Here is a 17,615-nt window from a genome sequence, read left to right as displayed (position 1 = left end):
TCAAGCTTCCCCTGATTGCACAGACCGCTTTCAATATGCATGAGATAACTTTCCTCTAATAGACAGCATATTTAACTTTTCCATTTCCTTTACAAAAAGCTTGCCAGAGACCTCTAACCATTGCACAACATTGAAGAACTGAACATAGGACAAATAGAGTAAAAAATCCTATTTAAAAACAATTAGAGGATATCATTAGCTGCAAGCTGTAAATTCATATGCAGAGAAACCATCTCGAAGGACTGAGTGCTTCTGCAGAGTCTGTAATGGGAACATTTCAATAATCCTATTACATTTTGCACTTTATTCGTGCATCTGAAACATCCCAGAGTCAATTTCCAGAGCACAAAAAATACACACTTTAGGTAAGCTGCTGGCTGTGCATGTGTGTGTGTGTGCGTGCGTGTGTGTGTGTGTGTGTGCGTGTGTGTGTGTGTGTGTGTGTGCGTGTGTGTGTGTGTGCGTGTGTGTGTGCGTGTGTGTGTGCACCCTCATCTACACGACCCTGAATTGACAGAGAAGTTAATGAAAATGCGGAGATAGAGTGATGGAGTGCTGAATAGGGATCATGATGAATCAGATCACAGGTCATCATAGAGATGTTAAGCATAAGCAAACCTCCAAACAGACCTGGAGAAGTGACCCTGACCACTGCTGAGTGCTTATGGGATATACCTGCGTGCAGGTGTTTATTATAATACCTACGTGCGAAGCCGTCGACTGCTATGGCCCCATCTTCCAATATTTGCTTGTATGAAAGTTTAATTTAAGCAGAGATTTAGGGATGTGTGGCTCTTCCATTGCTGGGTTCTGTTCACACTGAATCTGGCACCAGATATTTTTAGGGGTGCTGCGTATTTTAGTCCTCCCGGAAGGTGTCAGTCTCAGAGCTTTTCTCCGTAGTACCAGACGGAAGGAGGAGGCCAACCAGGGAGGGAACGGATTTGACAGGACAGTCAGCATGCTGGAAAAAAGAATCCGGGAAACGAGGAGCGACAGCACGCAGTGAGGATGAATGATGAGTATTACTGGCTGTAAACCACAGGAGTCTGGATGCTGCCCACAGCTAAAGATAGGCTGGGATGAGATGAGGCCCCGGCTGAAGGCGCAGTCTGGGTGCCCATTCCTTGGGGGAATCCTCCTGCCTTACCGATTATTAACCTGAGCAGGTTGGCCGTTTACCTGTCACCAAGCTACTGTCACCAGTCAGACTCTGTTCAGCTAAATTTGGACCAGATAGTATTTTTTCCAATCTATTCCAGTCATTTTTGCCATTATTTCATGAGTCCATAAGTGAAAACGAAATGAATGTTAAACGTAACCACTTTGAGAATATGAATGTATTACATGAATCTATTGTGATGCACACCAATACACTGTGAAATTACGCCATAGTGACTATTATAGACGACATAAAAAACTACTGGGATAATATTTTATAGTTGCTTTCATCTGTGCATATTGCAGAAAAGGCTTTCTGAGACTTTCTGGATATTCCTGTATTTGTTGTTTGCCCCTAACTGGGAATTTGTTTACTATAAACCGACCACAGAACCCTCAAAAATAATAAGTGATGCTTGGCAGGATCTATCTAGCACGGCAGAGTAACCCTCCATCTCTTATTCCTCAAATACCATGTTTTAGCGGTACGCCAACTCCATTTAGCGGACAATCCCCTTAAACCCTCCTGGGTTTAAAGCAGGATTTCTCCTGTTAACTGGGTTAACTTAAGCTAGAAGTCATCATTGTCCAATATGAGTTTCAATAAGGAGCATTCCTCTTTTACAATGATGGCCTCTAGCTTAAGTTAACCCAGTTAATTGGAGTAATCCTACATTGGGGAACACCCCCCCCCCCCTTCCGGTTGCCTTTTGCTGTGCCCGAGCACAATCGCCCCCGCCTCTCCACTCCCCCCACTGGTCTGCGCTCACATTGCACTTAACAATCCTGGCAACAGTTTTTGTGTTGAAAACATCGTCAAACTAGCATCTGTACCTACAGATTATTATGCTACGCTGTGTTTACACTGGGTCAAATGGGCACAGTACGGATCAGCTAGTGTGAGAACATCCTGAGGTCTCCTTAAAATGACACAGCCCTACTGAAATGTGAACGAGAAGCACGTCAGCAACAGGTGTGCCCCCTGATTGGGTAATCATTTCTACATAAGTATCCAAGCTTTTGCCTTTAAGATGTGAACAAATTTCACACTGCTGTGGAATCCATGTTGGACATAAGTTAGTCAGTTAGGAGGTTAGTCAGTTATGGTCATCAGCCATGGATTAGAGGCAGAACAGGCCTCAGGATGGCTGCCAGTTTGCAATATGAAAGCATATCATATTAGGCCCCCAACCCAGAACAATCAAAATATGCTCCAGGTTTTTTTAGAGCCACAATCGTACAAATTTCTCCTCCTTTTTGGTGCTGCTGTCCCAGGCATTTGTAGAAGCTTTGAAACTCTGAATGGAGGAGATGATACCTGTGATGCAAAATCCCCCAGTTCAAATCCCTGGGTCAGCAGACTGATTTTGCCATTGGGCCCCTGAGCGAGGCCCTTAACCCACAATTACTCTAGCTGCCATTCCCTTCTCTGATTCCCACATATTAGCCCACATATTTTCTCACTTTGACAAACCCCCTTTCCTCAGTTGTCACATTCCTCCTCTTCCCCTTTTCACATTGGGACAAATGAGTGACATTCACAAGCTTGTCCATCCCAATAGGGGATGTTGCCCATCCGCAAATGAATCAAAAAACTCAAATATAACCATCAATAAAGTCAGAGGGCTGGTCTTGGGCACCAAATGAATCAGCATGCTAAAATGTACTCCTAAATAAATTCAGACCTGAATCAGAGAGCTAAACCCCTTCACCTCTGCAAAAAAATGCCTTAAAAGACTGACTCATATAATCTTTGAAATTTCACGGAACACAAACACAAGTACACAATGCAAGCATGGCTGCTAATTAACTACTCTGAGTGTTGCTTGATATTGTAATGAGTGGGTAAAAGGGCAGAGACGGTGGAGGAAAATGTCATCTCCTAGGCAAAGTCATTAGGAGCATTCGGAGCTGCGGTTAGCATTCCACTAGAAGATGTGTAATTGAACCAGTCATGTGAGCAATGTCTCTGACTCATGTTTACTTGTTTGCAAACTGGCCACTGAAACACACCCATGGGTTTGGAAGCATGAGTACTGAAGAAGAGAAGTTATGCAGGTAGGAAACACAAATCTACTAAAAAACCATACTAAGTGCATTCAATCTTTTGAATAAATATCTTGGCAAATTACTTCTGGAAGCAGCTGCAGAGAAGGTCATCCTGGGCTGGAGTCTGTCAACACTGCGGTGCGCGCTGGTTCTGCTTGGGAAACAGGTCCAGCTCCGTTTTGGCTGGTTTGGGGATTGATAAAAGGCAGCAGTATTTGGTAACACTTTCTTTAAGGCCGTGTTTGTAGTAATTTATGAACACATTCATAATGCATTATAATGCATTCATAAAACAATATAAACATGGCTATAAATATGAATAAAAAGGCATAACACATTATAGCTATGTTTATTATGCATTACAACTGCCTTATCAAGCTCTCATCTATAATGAGAATATTAATATTTATAGTCATATTTAGAACGCTTTATGAATGCATTATTATTTGTTATGAATGTATTTATAAATTACTAAAAATATGACCTTAAGTAAAATGTTGCCCAATTTTTAAGTCTGCTACAGATTTTTCTTTCAAATTCTAGGCAGAAAATAGCCGTCTGAGACTATAAATAACACTCACTGCTAACAAACAACTGAAATCTGTAAAATTATTTTAAAGTGCCCCTTACACTGAGTTTCACTGCAGACAGTGACATGATCCTGCCTCCCTGGATTGGCAGATGACTGTCACCGTGGCGATTGCTGTAAATAGGCTGAGTGTTTCTTTATTGTCAGATCTGGTTAATATCAGACGAGAGCCACATCAGAAGGCTGCATGAGGCCCATCCGAACCTCACCGTAGCAACGTCACAAACGGTAGGCTGAGTTCTCTGTACCCCATATCCAAGAAAACAAACTAGGCTTCACAGTCATGGCAAACATTCGTGTTATTTACCGGGAGAAGAGCAGCACCATTTTTGATCGACGCCCGGGGTATGATTCACAGGAAGGAAGAGGCCCCTGTTCGTGTTTCTAGTTCCCGAGCGATGTCACTAACAGGCTAACAGGTACGATGACACATCCTGCCTTGAAGTTTAGCCTGATCCAGCAGGAGTGAGATTATGATTACCGTTAAAAATGCTTTTTACAATGCTTCCAATCTTCATTGCCTCGCACAGGAGCTGCTTAGCAGAAGAGATTACTTTAAGCGACTTTTAAATTTTAATATTTCTTAATACTTTTATCTATTTATACAGCTAAGTGTTTTACTGCAACAATTTAAACATTTTTTTTTAAATGACTATGTGAAGAATGACTGTTTGACATTAGGGCTTTGGTAAGCAAGGCCTTGTATTGCTGTTTTTTAGTCTGAATAAATGATTTTCTCGTTTAATTAATATTTGTTTGCTTTTCAGTTTAGCTGATGTATCTGCTGCACATGTGCCAGTGACCTTTTAATGTCATTTCCTAATGACTATCGTAAATAACGCATTTACTTCAAACAGGGAATCTGAGAAAGGGGAATGCAGCCGTCCTTGGGGAATGTTTATGTGCTTCCATTGGAATCACCGGCATTTTTACTGGAAACTGAGATCAGCACTTTCCATCACAATAAATTCAGGGCTGCTGCCATATTATTGGCAATATAATCGCGGGTGATAAACTTATCCTCAAGAAGGATCTTTCGCTACGGAAAACCCACAAACGGGAGGATGTTCAGCTTAACGCGGGCGTTTCTGCCCTGCGTATCTCCCGCAGCCGCCACAATCGCAAGCCGCCCCCGGATCTCGCCGTCATAACACCCTCTGTGTCATAACACGCTTTTCACTTTCACTTGAACGTCTTGCCGCTCTCAGCTCACTCACATGCATATTAAAAAAATAATAATAAACTACTCCTTCCAACTCTGGGGAGGGTGGCATAACCCGTGGATAAACATGTGCTTTATTAAAGCCCAGCATGGAGAGATGAAGAGGTGCACAGCGTCACCAGATGCAGAATTGACAAATATTTGTTGTTTACCTGCACCAGCTGCCGGTTTATGAAATATTTTGTGGGTCCCGGGGATGATGAAAGCCATACAATGGAGACCTTGTAAATGAGAGAGAGAGAAGGGCGTAGGCTTGTAATCCTCAGAACAGCATGAAAAATTTTTGGAATAAAAAGCACCTCCTTCATTTGCCTGGCTAAGTACCAAAAAAACCTTTAGACCCCTACTATTTTAGGCACCTTTTTTATATTTAGGGGGTAGAAAAGCCCAAATTTGATTAAACAATGACATTTGACAAAGTCATATATGAACAAAGATCTACAGATCCAGAGGACAGATAATTTACCTTCATCATTATCGGGCTGCAGTTGTAGGGACCAAACAGCCGCGAATCAAAGAGCATGGCACTGCCCTGGAGACTAGTTATGCAGATATGAAGACTTGAAACGGAGAAGTTGTAAGGAATTAATTCTGCACCGGGGGGGGGGGGGAACGCCGTCGCCTTGGCTGGCCTCAAGCAAGAGCTGTGATGTCAAGGGCCTGGTTGATTCATCTTCAAAACACCACCTCGTGGTCGGGCTTCTGCAGTGATGGGCTTCCCCGGTGATGGGCGTCCCCGGTGATGGGCGTCCCCGGTGATGGGTTTCCCCAGAGAGGCAGGTGCTGAGCCTTTTTCACGCGGGCAGCCCTCCTTTCCACAGCCCTGAGTGGTGTTTTGTTGACTGTATCCTGGTGAAGGACAATCCCAATGGATCACCCTTCTGCTAGACAAATCCAGCGATAATCGTTGTTTCCTAATACGTAATCATGATTTCATGGCTTTTTACATAGTCGTTGAACCTTGAACCTGTTCCTGTAAAGGGAAAGTCAGTTACAGCAGTCATGCCCCCTGAATCGCTGCCTTTCACATATTTACGTTTACATCTATTTTCTTAGCGGACATTTTTTTCCCGAAATGACACACAAGTAAGGCAATGAGCATGTCTCAAACATGCAGCTATTGGGGAGCTGACTAGGCGCAAGTGCAGCTATGTTGAGCTTCTGATGAAGATCCAGGTGTAAGTAGCACAGTGTATAGCAATACACATGGTACTTTTGCAACTAACATCTGCCTCCTGTATTTCACTGATGGTCACAGCTGACAATGACCAACTTTGTTGGCTTGTCGTCTTCAGTTACCTTATTATTATCTGCATAATGCCTCATTAGGTTTTGTGTACGAAATATAAAAAATGAAGTAGCATTCTGTCCTCAAATGGGTCATAAATTGTGTTAGTACCTGGTGGGTGTAATACAATTTTAGCAGGGGCAGCTAAGAGTTTCTTGCTAATGAAGAGAATATGCAAATTGGGAAACTGCCTCATATTTATTTTGGACCACAGGTTTGTCTACTAGCCTGTCTGGCCAAGAAAATTTACAAACTTCATAAAGTTGAGTCTCTGCAGCCAGATGGCATCAAACGCAAAGTGAATTCAGTGTTGGAAGACTCTGGAACTGCCTGATTATTGTGAAGTGACATTTAATTAGGAGGCTTCAATCGTAGTCGTCAGCGGACAGGGTCAAGGGAAGCGGTGAAGCGACCAAAACCGAAGGAGGAATCCAAAGACATAAGTCAAAATGGGGAATCCAGATAATCATGAGGACAAGTGATACTGTATACAGGGATCGTAAATCCATGGAAAATGCTCTGTAAGGCTCAGAGAATCAAAACGTTGTACTGAGCTCAGTGCGACGCAGCTGTAATGCGACGCAGCTGTAATGCGACGCAGCTGTCCAGCATTCCAGTGATGTTGATTGTTGGAGGTGTAGGGATTCGGGTGGGCGTGGACAGGGTCCATCTGATGCAGACTTGACATTTATACAATATACTACAGTATATAGTCATACTTAACTTTTGTAAAAACGTTTAGATTCTGAGCTTAATTAATGATTCCCTTTAAAAATGGTAAATCCTTTCTTTGATATTTGCACATTGGAATTCTTTTCTCTGCCTACCTAGCTTGGTTGAGGGGGGGGGGGGGTGATTCACAGCATTGGGTTATCCAACATATGGTACCCCTGAAGGTGGGGGGGGGGGGGGTTTACAGCCTTGGCCAAGGGCCCATGGATTTGTGACTGTTCCATCAAGGTTGGGGCTCAAATTAGTGACCTTCTGCTCATGGGTAGATGGGATGGCTTAACCTGCTGAGCCACTACCATCCCTTATAGGCTCTCTGATATTTCTGTAGCACAAAACATCCATCCATCCATTGACTGATTACTTATTCTGTTAGTACAGTAGCTTGCATGAATTATTGCCTTTATATTTACCCAGTATCCCCAGGGACTCTGACATGGATCTGCTTAGCTCTGTTAGCTTCCTGCTGTCCAGCCTAACAGCCGCGTTTCATATCTCCCATTTATATTGCCATTGAACGGGTAAAATGAACCTTATAATCTGATAATGTCGCAAATATATGCTGGTAGTAATTCCAGGTAGGGAATGTACAGCACCAATCGTGCTTATTAGACCATCAACTGCGTGGGGGACGTGGAGACCCCAAACTCCCCAGAGGTGACCTAAAACACCGACACGGTTCTTAATGGTCACAGCCGGTGGTTCTAATGCAATAATGGAAAGCAGGGGCACTGGGGTCGACGTCTTGACGGGGTTGCTGGTGCCGAGAAACGCCTTTTGCCCCATAATGAAGCCGTTTGGTCTGAATCTGCAATTCTGGTCATTATTTTCTCTGTCCACTTAACGCCTTCATATCAACATAAATTAACTGGCCTTTATGGGTCACAAAGTTCAGGATCCTTTCCATTCTTATGAATAACTACTATTTTAGCCAAGATACTCATAGATGACGGAATTGAAAATTCCTTCAAAATGTAGGTAATTGCTTTGAAGATATGGTCCCCTATTACTGTATGTCCTGGTGCCTTCCCAGGTCGTAAAGAAGGACCATGCCTCTCAATTTCATTCTGGGAGAACGGTTCCCATTTGGACTGCTTTATTTTCACAGCAACCAATAAGAAAGGGATGTCAGCCGACCCATTTGAAGGTGATGTTTGGAGCTTCTGTTTTTAGTGGCCATTCTTATCCTTCATTATACAGACATAGTCCCCTGTAGGAACTATTTTGCCCAGTGTATCACTCTGTAGACAAAATTACTTTTTCCTATCAAACAGTAACATAGACGTCTATGACTCAGTCTGTGTTTTCTCAGCATTACACTCATAATGTTTTTCAGGTCTTCCAGTTTTTCTCTGGAAATGTAGCAGCATTTTTCCTACCCAACTATACACACACACACACACACACACACACACACACATATAGCAGATGAATAGCTCAGGAAAGCTTGTGTTCCCTGCGTCCAGTGTTGCTGTCCCAGTCATTCCCTTCCCGGTAGCCTCACTGTACAGTGTACTCAGTGTGGGTCACTCAGGCAAGTACTTAATGAATCTTCCATCTAACAGATCGGATCGATTGAGCCTCCGTGTGCAAGCGTACTCTGCATGCCGGCAATGGCTGGATACAGGAACTGCCTCTTACTAGCTGCCATTACCACGTGACTAAACCCAAACACCAGTTGGCTTTGTGATGTGACAAGAAGTGAGATCTAAGGCCACATTGTATAATTTCAAGAAATGTCAATTATGTCAAATTCAATAAATGCACGGGTCACTGTCTTGGCTAGTGGGGTGAACTTTGATGAAGGGTAACTTCCACATCATGCATGACATTAATTCAACTTTATGCATGACCTTAGTCTGCAGTATGACCACTTCTCACTGAAGAGGCAACTTCTTACCATAATTAGCTGTTGTTAGTATTGGGGTAGGGGGACGGGGGCTGGAGTTAGTCACAAAAGTAATCTGTTACAGACAGAGGTGGAAAGTTCAGGTCCAGTAAGTACAAATCCAGACCATGGTTTCATTTTAACCGACCAGTTGATTATATAAAGTCACAGTCACAGAGCACTCAGCTGGTTGGTTGAAATGAAACCTTGGTCTGGATTTGTACTTTCTGCATCCTCTGTATTGGATTACTTTTGACTAACTTCCCCAACACTGCCCATGGTGTCACCTCAGGTTCTGCTGCTCTCTTCTGTCTCTGTGCCCTGTACCATGTCTCACTTCCCAGTCGGGGATGTTGGAGGGGCATGAATAACCTGTCAGATTCAGGGGGGCCAACACTTTACAGGGGCCCTTCAATACATAAAATTATGTAATGCAAGGGGTTGGGGGGGGGGGATGTAAGATACTTATTCTGTCTTAATGGTGTTGTAATGTACCACAACACACCCATGTAGAGCACATTGGGGTGACTGTCATGAAAGGAAATATATATAAATAACTTAAAAATAAATTGAATTTTGTCAGGGGTCCAGAATGTCTCCCCTGCCCCCCATGACTCTCTTCCCCTTTTTTCAGCACATCGTTAACCATGTTTACATCTCAATCACCAGCAGTCATGCAGGTTTTGTCATTTTCTAAGACTGATGGCGAATCATGGGCACAAACAGCTGGCGTCAGCTGGCGAATCCCCTCCTACTCAGGTGAAGAGAGAGCGCACAGAAACTCCTCTGCTTGCTCTACCATAGAAGCCTCATAGGAACTCTGGAGTACTGCTTTTTTTATATAGAATAAAAGGAATGTGAAATTGAGCCACCAGCTCCCTGCTCCCTCCTCACCTCCGCGGTCCTTGAAGGAGACATTTTGAAATGCAGAGACATTTTGTATCCTTGCTCCTGGATCGTTCGCTTGATCTTTGCAGGATCCATCTCCGCAGTCATGCAGATGCATCCACGTTCACAAGCGTCCCCCCCCCCCCCATCTCAAAGATGCTCCCACGTTCTGACACTGTTTAATCTCTTCATCCTCCACGTTCTATCTGAAAGCAGCTAGTATTTCTTTCAGTTCCTAGTCAGTCTTATGCCACATGTAGCTCAAGATGCAAACACCCAGGTGTTTTCGCCGCTCCCGTTGCCTCCTCCCGAACTCCGTCATTGTTTACCATGGTGTCAGCAGTTTGACATGTCAGAGGCCTTCTAATCGCTGCAAGTTTGATGTCTTTTCATTTTGAATTTTTCCCTCTGTCCTGTCGGCGATGACTGGAATCCATCTCCGTCGTGCATTTTCCTCCTTTTCTAATCGAGTACTTCTGTCCTCCTCTTGGTTCTGGGTCTGTGAGTTCTGCCTAATGCAATCATCTACCAACCTTCACTTCATCATTAAAAGTGACATTCACTTTTACAGGAGTTCATCGTTTAATATCACCAGAGCAGTAACTGTAAATTAGCATGGCGGATGAAGAGGTTGAAGGAAATTCATCACAGAAAGAGAGCTGCCACACCCTTATTTCGTGGTTTGCCTGACAAATGCACCAGTCGTTTCTTAAGACCTGAAAATGTTACTCTAAGACAGAGGTAGGCCATGGACTTTCTGGGGAGGGGAGAAGTCAGGTGACAAGCCCCTTTTAACCTGCACTCAACACCATGGGTTATGTAAAAATCTTCGTTCCTTGGTAGAGAGCTGGGAGAGAGCAAAAACGTGGACTGCCTGGGAGTCCCTGAGGACCGTGTGGAGAAACATTGGCCTAGCTGGTCTCCCTCTGGTTCCATCTGCCTTCTGACTTCCATGTTGTGTTCCTACCTCCATCCCCTCATATCACGTTGAGCTGTTTGCCGTCTCTGCTGAGGAAAATCCTACATTCACACTTGAGCACGTTTTGAGCTTCTTAGCACACCGAATTAAATTTATGCATGCCTTTTTGCTAGCATTTAACCAAATGTTTGGCTTATTGCCCAGCTCACAAACCGCCCATTCCTCCATGGGAAATGAGTCAAATCTGAGACTGGTAAGGGCACAGATGCCTGTACAATGCAGTATCCTTGCACCCCACATGGAGTGACATAAATTTCACTGATGGGTTTCCCGCTTCTTAGAGCCACATGCTTGCTGCAGTTGCTAAGCAAAATCACAAGATGCTCCAGGGTGGGCCAAACAAACAGTGTCATCCCCACCATGAAGGCAGCCCAGATCCAATGTACAGCAGAAGCAACAGAATTAGCGTGAAAGCAAATTGCATCAAATCCAGGACACCACACTCCAGACTGCAAATTGATGCGGAAAGGAGATAAACATGGTCTGAAGTGAAAAATAATTGGCAGTGCTTAATGGGAGGATATGTCTGGACAACAGAAAGAGTTAGGAAGGTTACGGCAGCTGGGGTGGAGTGAGGGTGCTAAAGGACCTTATGCTAATAAAACAATTGAAACACAACAGCTGTAGAAGTCCGAGTGCATGGTTGAGAGTGACCCTTAGCTGGCAAAGCTTGTTTATGCCAAACTTACTTTAGGATCATCAAGCTGAATTTCATTGTACCTCATTGTGTCCATTGTGTATGTTCTCCTATGTATCCAGCCTGTCATATCTTACATAAAGGTAAGTAGAAAAAAAAATTAGCATGAAAAAAGACAAATATCTGTATGCAGATGTCGCATGGTGTATTTTACGAACAAACCCACTGACCTATGGTGGCTGTGGAGTCGCGTGCAAGATGACCCGTGTTAATTTTACACTCAAAGCAGAATTGTAACAAAGACCCCTTTTGTTGGGTGCCTGGCTTATATCCATGCAGAAGTCATTCTGATTTATTATTTCAGCTAAGAGGGAAATTCTGCCCAAAAAGAATTCATCTTTGTGTTCATCGCTGTATGCCACCTGAGGACCAGTTATCACCTTTTTCGGCGGAGGGTCATGCGTTTCCTGAAATATGAATATCATGATGCTTATGTGAAAAGTAACGGACATCCCTGTTCCACTCCAGAGTCCTCTGTGCAGAATCCCCCCAGATCTGCTGGAGTTCGAGGTGATGATGGTCAGAAGCTGACTGGAACTGTGAAATTGCCAACAACACAGGCTCCACAAATCACACCGCCGGGTTCCTACCATAGCAGCGGAAACTGACAAATTCTAACAGATAAGACTTGAGATATGAGAGAACAAATGGTTACTGCACAATACCAAACATCTGCAGACGGTCTCACAGGCATGAGAGCTCTTACATAAGCGATAGTGAAAGACAGACAAATGTGACCTATGATTTAATGCCTGATTATTAATCAGGCAAAACTCTTGTGTATAGTAGGTGAGTCTGAAACACTTATATTTCCCTTTCCTATTGTAACAAAAACTGTCAATTGAAATAAAAAAAAATGCATAAAATCGGACATTTAGGCATTTGGGGGAGCGGGTGTTTTAATAAATGGCATTGTCAGGATAGCTGACTGGCCTCGTCAGTCTTTTTCTGTTAAAACGGGATTCGTGGTCAGCATTATCAAAGCTGTTCAGGTATGTTTTACTATGAAATTTATACTGGACATTCCAATCAACGATGTGTATCTTTGTTACTGAAGAATGCAGAAATAAATAGGAATAAGAGTGTGATCCTGTTACCTGCAGACAAAGTGTTTCTCTAAGAGAGGGGGGTATGGAATTTCCCCTTTAGGGGATTATAAAGGTTCTATGCTATGCTATGCTATGCTATGCTATGCTATGCTGTCCTGTCCTGTCCTGTCCTGTCCTCCCTACATGTGTAAAAGCTGGTAATGCAGGAATGTGGAGACTTGTACTGAGGCTTTCCTGCAATAAAAAAAGCTAGCTGATGTTTTTTTTATTATTATTTTTAATTAGGTGTTTTCGAGAAGGAAGAAAATATATATTATTTTGTTATTCTATGACCAGAGCCTGTGGCTAAATTATGCTCTCTCCCTCCAGAGGCTAACAGACAACTTTAAAATCAGGCATTCTCAGTTGAAACAAATTGGCGGAGTTTTATTTATTTGTGCGGTTTTAACCATATTATACCATGTTCTTGGGTAAAGGGCTAATTTGCGATTTAGTGGAGTCACAGATGTTCTTAGACACTCTTGTATCTCTGTTTCTTGGGCTCCCTTGGCAAACTGATGTGTTTTTTAAGACACATGGCATTAATATATTATCGAAGATGGCAAACTCCTCAACAAAGAACCTTCTCACCTCCAGTTCTTCTGTGTCTTATTTCCAGTCATTACGCAACACTGGCATCACAAGCCCAGCTGTCAGGCACAATGCCCGTCTGGTATTTTTTAACATTTATTCTTATGACTTCAGTGCCCATTTCCATGTACATTGTTGATATCTCCCTGAAAGACTGTAATCTTTTTGCCAACCTTGGCCTAATTACAGTCACTCGTCTGAACTGTGCTTTTTCGAATCACACCTGCAGCCGATATTCGGAAAGACGGCCTGCTGGAAAGCATGCCAACGAAACTACACTCACTGCTCAATATGCTTAAAATGAAAACAGCTGAATTATATAATCAAATGATACTTCAGATGCTAGCGGTTAAAAAAAATTAAGCAAGAGCTCATCTGGAGGTCTACCGAAGCTTCTCACAGCCTCGGCCCAGGTCCTACAGCCCCAGCTGTAGGCCATCAAAGCCCAGTGGCTAAACAGGGAGCACCAATCGTTGGACATACAGTGCAGCCATCTGGGTTGTGCACCCACAGAGAGGACAGAGACTGAATGATCAGTTCCCAGCCAAAAGCACAATTAAAAATGCTAAATATTACATTGTATTTCTTTAGAGATAATCATCAAAGAATAATGTTATTCTTGCAAATAGCTTAGTATTACCCAGACACAAACAACTAAATGAGTTCTCTCATTGTGTTTGTATAATATGTGACCATCTTCGACTTGCAATTAGTGTACATGCCATTGCAAATGAATTTGTTTGTTTGTCTGCTAGATGCAGGTCACCTAGAGAGCTGAAAACTTCACCCCTGCTGTAGGGACTAGTCTGCACCGGGCGGCTTCATCTCACCCTGAATTAATTATGAACCTGACAGTCCATAATGATTTATGATGCTAAGAATAAATGTACACGTTTAATCGAAATGAAAGAAAAACAGTAATGCTGAAGGACAAGGAATGATTAAGAGAGAAAAATTAGGATTTTTACACAGAAGAAGTCCTCCGGAGCAGTGGTTCTTAACTGGGGGGAGGGGGGCACATCTCACTAGGGGCTTCAGTAAGGACCAAGAGAGGCCACGCGAGATTCACGTGAAAAGTGCAGAGAAACGACGACATTGCTAAAGCTAGGGGTGGCCAGTAGCCTAAATTGAATTTTTACTGCATATCGATATTTTTTCAAAATGAGATATAGGATCACACATACCGTTTATGTTGAGATACTTTAACTGTGTGAAATTAAGGCCTTATTAATGATTTTTAGTAGAAACCAATAGCATTCCTTCCTGGTTGTAAAGAGCATGATGTTGCACGGAATCCCAGAATTCACAGCTAGATTCAGCTGGCGGCTTCCCATGAGGAAGCTGACGGAGGGGAAAGGCGAGGAATCATTGTCACTCGGTTCATTTTGTTTAAAAATGCCAAAAATATTGTCATTTGCAATATTTGATTTATTTAGTTGAAGGCTAATACCTTAAAATGAGGGTGTTTTTAGTTTTCAAACATGTTTAATGGTTGTCAAGTTTCAGATTTTGCAGCTATTTTCCAAAAGGGTTATGGATTTAGTTTTTTTATTCATAACACTCACCTTCCTTTTTGAGAGCAATGCCACAAACCGAGGAGGGAGAAAAAAGCCTCAGTGGATATAATGGTGTGAAACCTTGTTTGTCATGTTCAGAAGAACAAAGAATTATACTGTTTGGCAGTGTAACCAAATTAAATTATCCATCCATCCATCTTCTGTAACCGCTTATCCTATTTAGGGTCGGAGGGGGTCCAGAGCCTATGGGCGCGAAGCAGGGAACAATACAGGATGGGGCACCAATCCATCGCAGCCAAATTAAATTGGCAATTTTTGTCAACATTGCAGAACGCATACAAGAGAAACAATATGTGTAGGGGGGACCCCAATGTTTTTCTGGACACAGGGGGTCATCGGATAAAAAAGGGTGGGGAACCATTACTCGTTAAGTTAAGCAATGAGACTGAATACGCAACATAACTTAATGCCACACTGAGATGAGGCCTGCCTAGGGAGAACATCGCCACCCTTTTCTGACAGTAAGCCCTGGTTACTATTATGAAAAGGTATCATAGTATCATTCTTCCATTGGAAGTGGAAAACATAACAATCACACATAACCTTAATGAATGAATGGTGTAATGAAAAGTTGATCCATACAGAGCACCTTTAGGGCAAGGTTGCTCAATTATTTTCCCCTGAGATCCAAATTTCATCAGAGGCACAAATTTCCCGACCCAGTGGCGAGGCAGAGTGTTAATTGCACGGTTGGGATGACTTTGTGTTTCGGTCCTGATATGAACAGGGAGTCTGCAGTGTAAGAACTCCTGCTGTTGGACCTTGTTTACCATACGCATTTCCAGGTAAAACTCAGCCAGCGACAAGGGCCGTGAAGACGCAGATCACAAAAGAGCGAAGCAGACGGAGAGAAAGAGGAACCGTCGTCACACAAGGTCAGCAGATGAACAGGCAGTAATTAAAAGACACGAAGACAGCTGATGCACGGAGACTCAGACAGAAACAAGGATAATACGACTGGCAACTGAGGAAAGCAGCCAGAAGATTACGCAGGAAGCTGCCCTCGCACTCCTCTTTCTATAGCCAAGTGGAGATGCACACAGGCCTAAGGTGAAGAGGCCTGCCAGAGAGTGAATACAGCAGCGTGAGCTAAGTGGGCACCATTCTCTAACAGCTATGAAGTTACATACCTATTTTGAAGGGAGTTTCCAGATAGTCTCAGGGAAGTTTCCAGATAACCTCAGGGAAGTTTCCATAACTTTGAAACCAGATGATTTTGTGCTCTGCTCAGCTGGCTGCCTTTCCTTTATTCATCTTCTGCAATGTCTATTTTATCCGTACACTTTTTATTTCAATCAGAGAACAAAGACAATAGTGGAAACTACGTATACTGCGATTATAGCGATCAACCCCTTACATTGGATCAAAAAACTTTGGACTCATTTGGACTCAAGAATCATTCGTGTGTCACGCCCCGCATCCTTTCCCCTCTTGTTCGCTCCCTTGTGTGGCTCTAATGAGCCACAGCAGTTGCTTGTTTAATGTTTCCTCTCGTTACAGCCCCAGTGTGGATCACCACAGGTGCCTCACGTCTGTTCCCTTGTCAGTGATGAATATAGTGCCTCCCTGTCTCAAGCTCCCCAGTCCAGTCATTGATGTTGCTGCCTGAATGTGCTTCCCAGCATGTCCCAGGCCCATGATCCTCCCTGCCCTGTTTGTTGTTTCATTTGGTAAAGCCCCTTTTGATTTTCCTCACGCCTGCCTCCGCTTTCATCCTCACCTGCAACGTGACATCTTGTACAAATACTGTTTAAATAATTTGCTTATGGTAATCAAATCGTCCGCTTACAGTGTTCATTTTGGGTATTTTTAAACGTGAGAACATACGGAAATAATTAAAACTGCAATTTTTTCTTTTACTTTTCTTTGATTGTCCTACATTGCCTTGCAGGAATCCGTCTGCTCCTGGCTAGCTACCTGAGGCTAATTCTGTGTGCACAGAAAAGTCATTTTCTCTCAAAGACAAATATAGACTCATCAAAGCATATGAAAAACTGTCAAAAACAAGTCAATGAGATATAGTAGTGAAACTACAATAAGTAGTTTGAATTATACACAGTTCGGTAATTTAATTTGTACAATACTGTGATTTGAAAAGCATTTTAATTAGCTGTACTGTATTTTTAAATCGATAAAATCAAGTGAATAGTGATGCTGTCCGTTTTATTACCTTATATTTGTGTAATAACTATACACATGTGAATTAGATGGTAATCTGCCTGAAAAAGGAAGAAAAATGAAAAACAAATTGAAAAAAAAAGATCATTTGCTTACAGTGATCAGTTTCACCCAGACAGATCTGATCATTATAAGCAGATTCTATTGTAAATAGAAGAGGTGCTTTATTCATGATGGTTGGGAAAGTGGGCAGTGTTCACACATCCCCACGTGCTCTCCATGAGAGACGAAGACACACATGTATACGGAGGTCAGTAGAGCCTCAAGCTACCATCATTCTTCACACAATGTGCTGCAGGGCTGCAGAGCCACTACTACAGCTATCATAGGAACGTCCGCATGCTCAAGCTGTCTATTGTGACTAATGGAGATGCGCATGAATGTTGAAGACGCTACAAAGGTCTCCCCTGTCGCCTCTGCTGACGAGCACTGATACACTTCTGTGAGTGCTGGCCTACGAAGACCTTCATCTCTCCCAAAGCCGTGGATCTCTCGCTACCACTGTCTTCATGGCATCTGAAAGGGCTCATGAAGCATTGCGGGATTTATTGAGTCTCCATGTACTTGTGTAAATTTACACTGCTGCAAACCAATATCTCACAGCATTTACAGTCTCTGTAGCCCACGGCCCCTTCGAGTTCCTGTTTACTCTGACACACTTTGCCTTGCCTACTGATGAGATGTGCGGCAT

The 17,615-nt window shown here is 43.0% G+C and overlaps 1 long non-coding RNA gene across 1 annotated transcript; it reads left to right on the top strand.

The window, feature by feature from the left end:
- Positions 1-1,957: 1,957 nt before the first annotated feature.
- Positions 1,958-15,983, top strand: LOC125709863 (uncharacterized). The gene is made up of 4 exons (XR_007382849.1): positions 1,958-3,219; positions 3,947-4,027; positions 4,158-4,218; positions 11,959-15,983. It is a non-coding gene; the product is annotated as an uncharacterized LOC125709863 (long non-coding RNA).
- The last annotated feature ends 1,632 nt before the right edge of the window (positions 15,984-17,615 follow it).

This window comes from Brienomyrus brachyistius, chromosome 16 (assembly GCF_023856365.1).
Source record: "Brienomyrus brachyistius isolate T26 chromosome 16, BBRACH_0.4, whole genome shotgun sequence".
Classification (NCBI taxonomy): domain Eukaryota; kingdom Metazoa; phylum Chordata; class Actinopteri; order Osteoglossiformes; family Mormyridae; genus Brienomyrus; species Brienomyrus brachyistius.
Note: the sequence above shows the minus strand (reverse complement) of the source record. Positions and strands in the feature narration are given on the sequence as shown.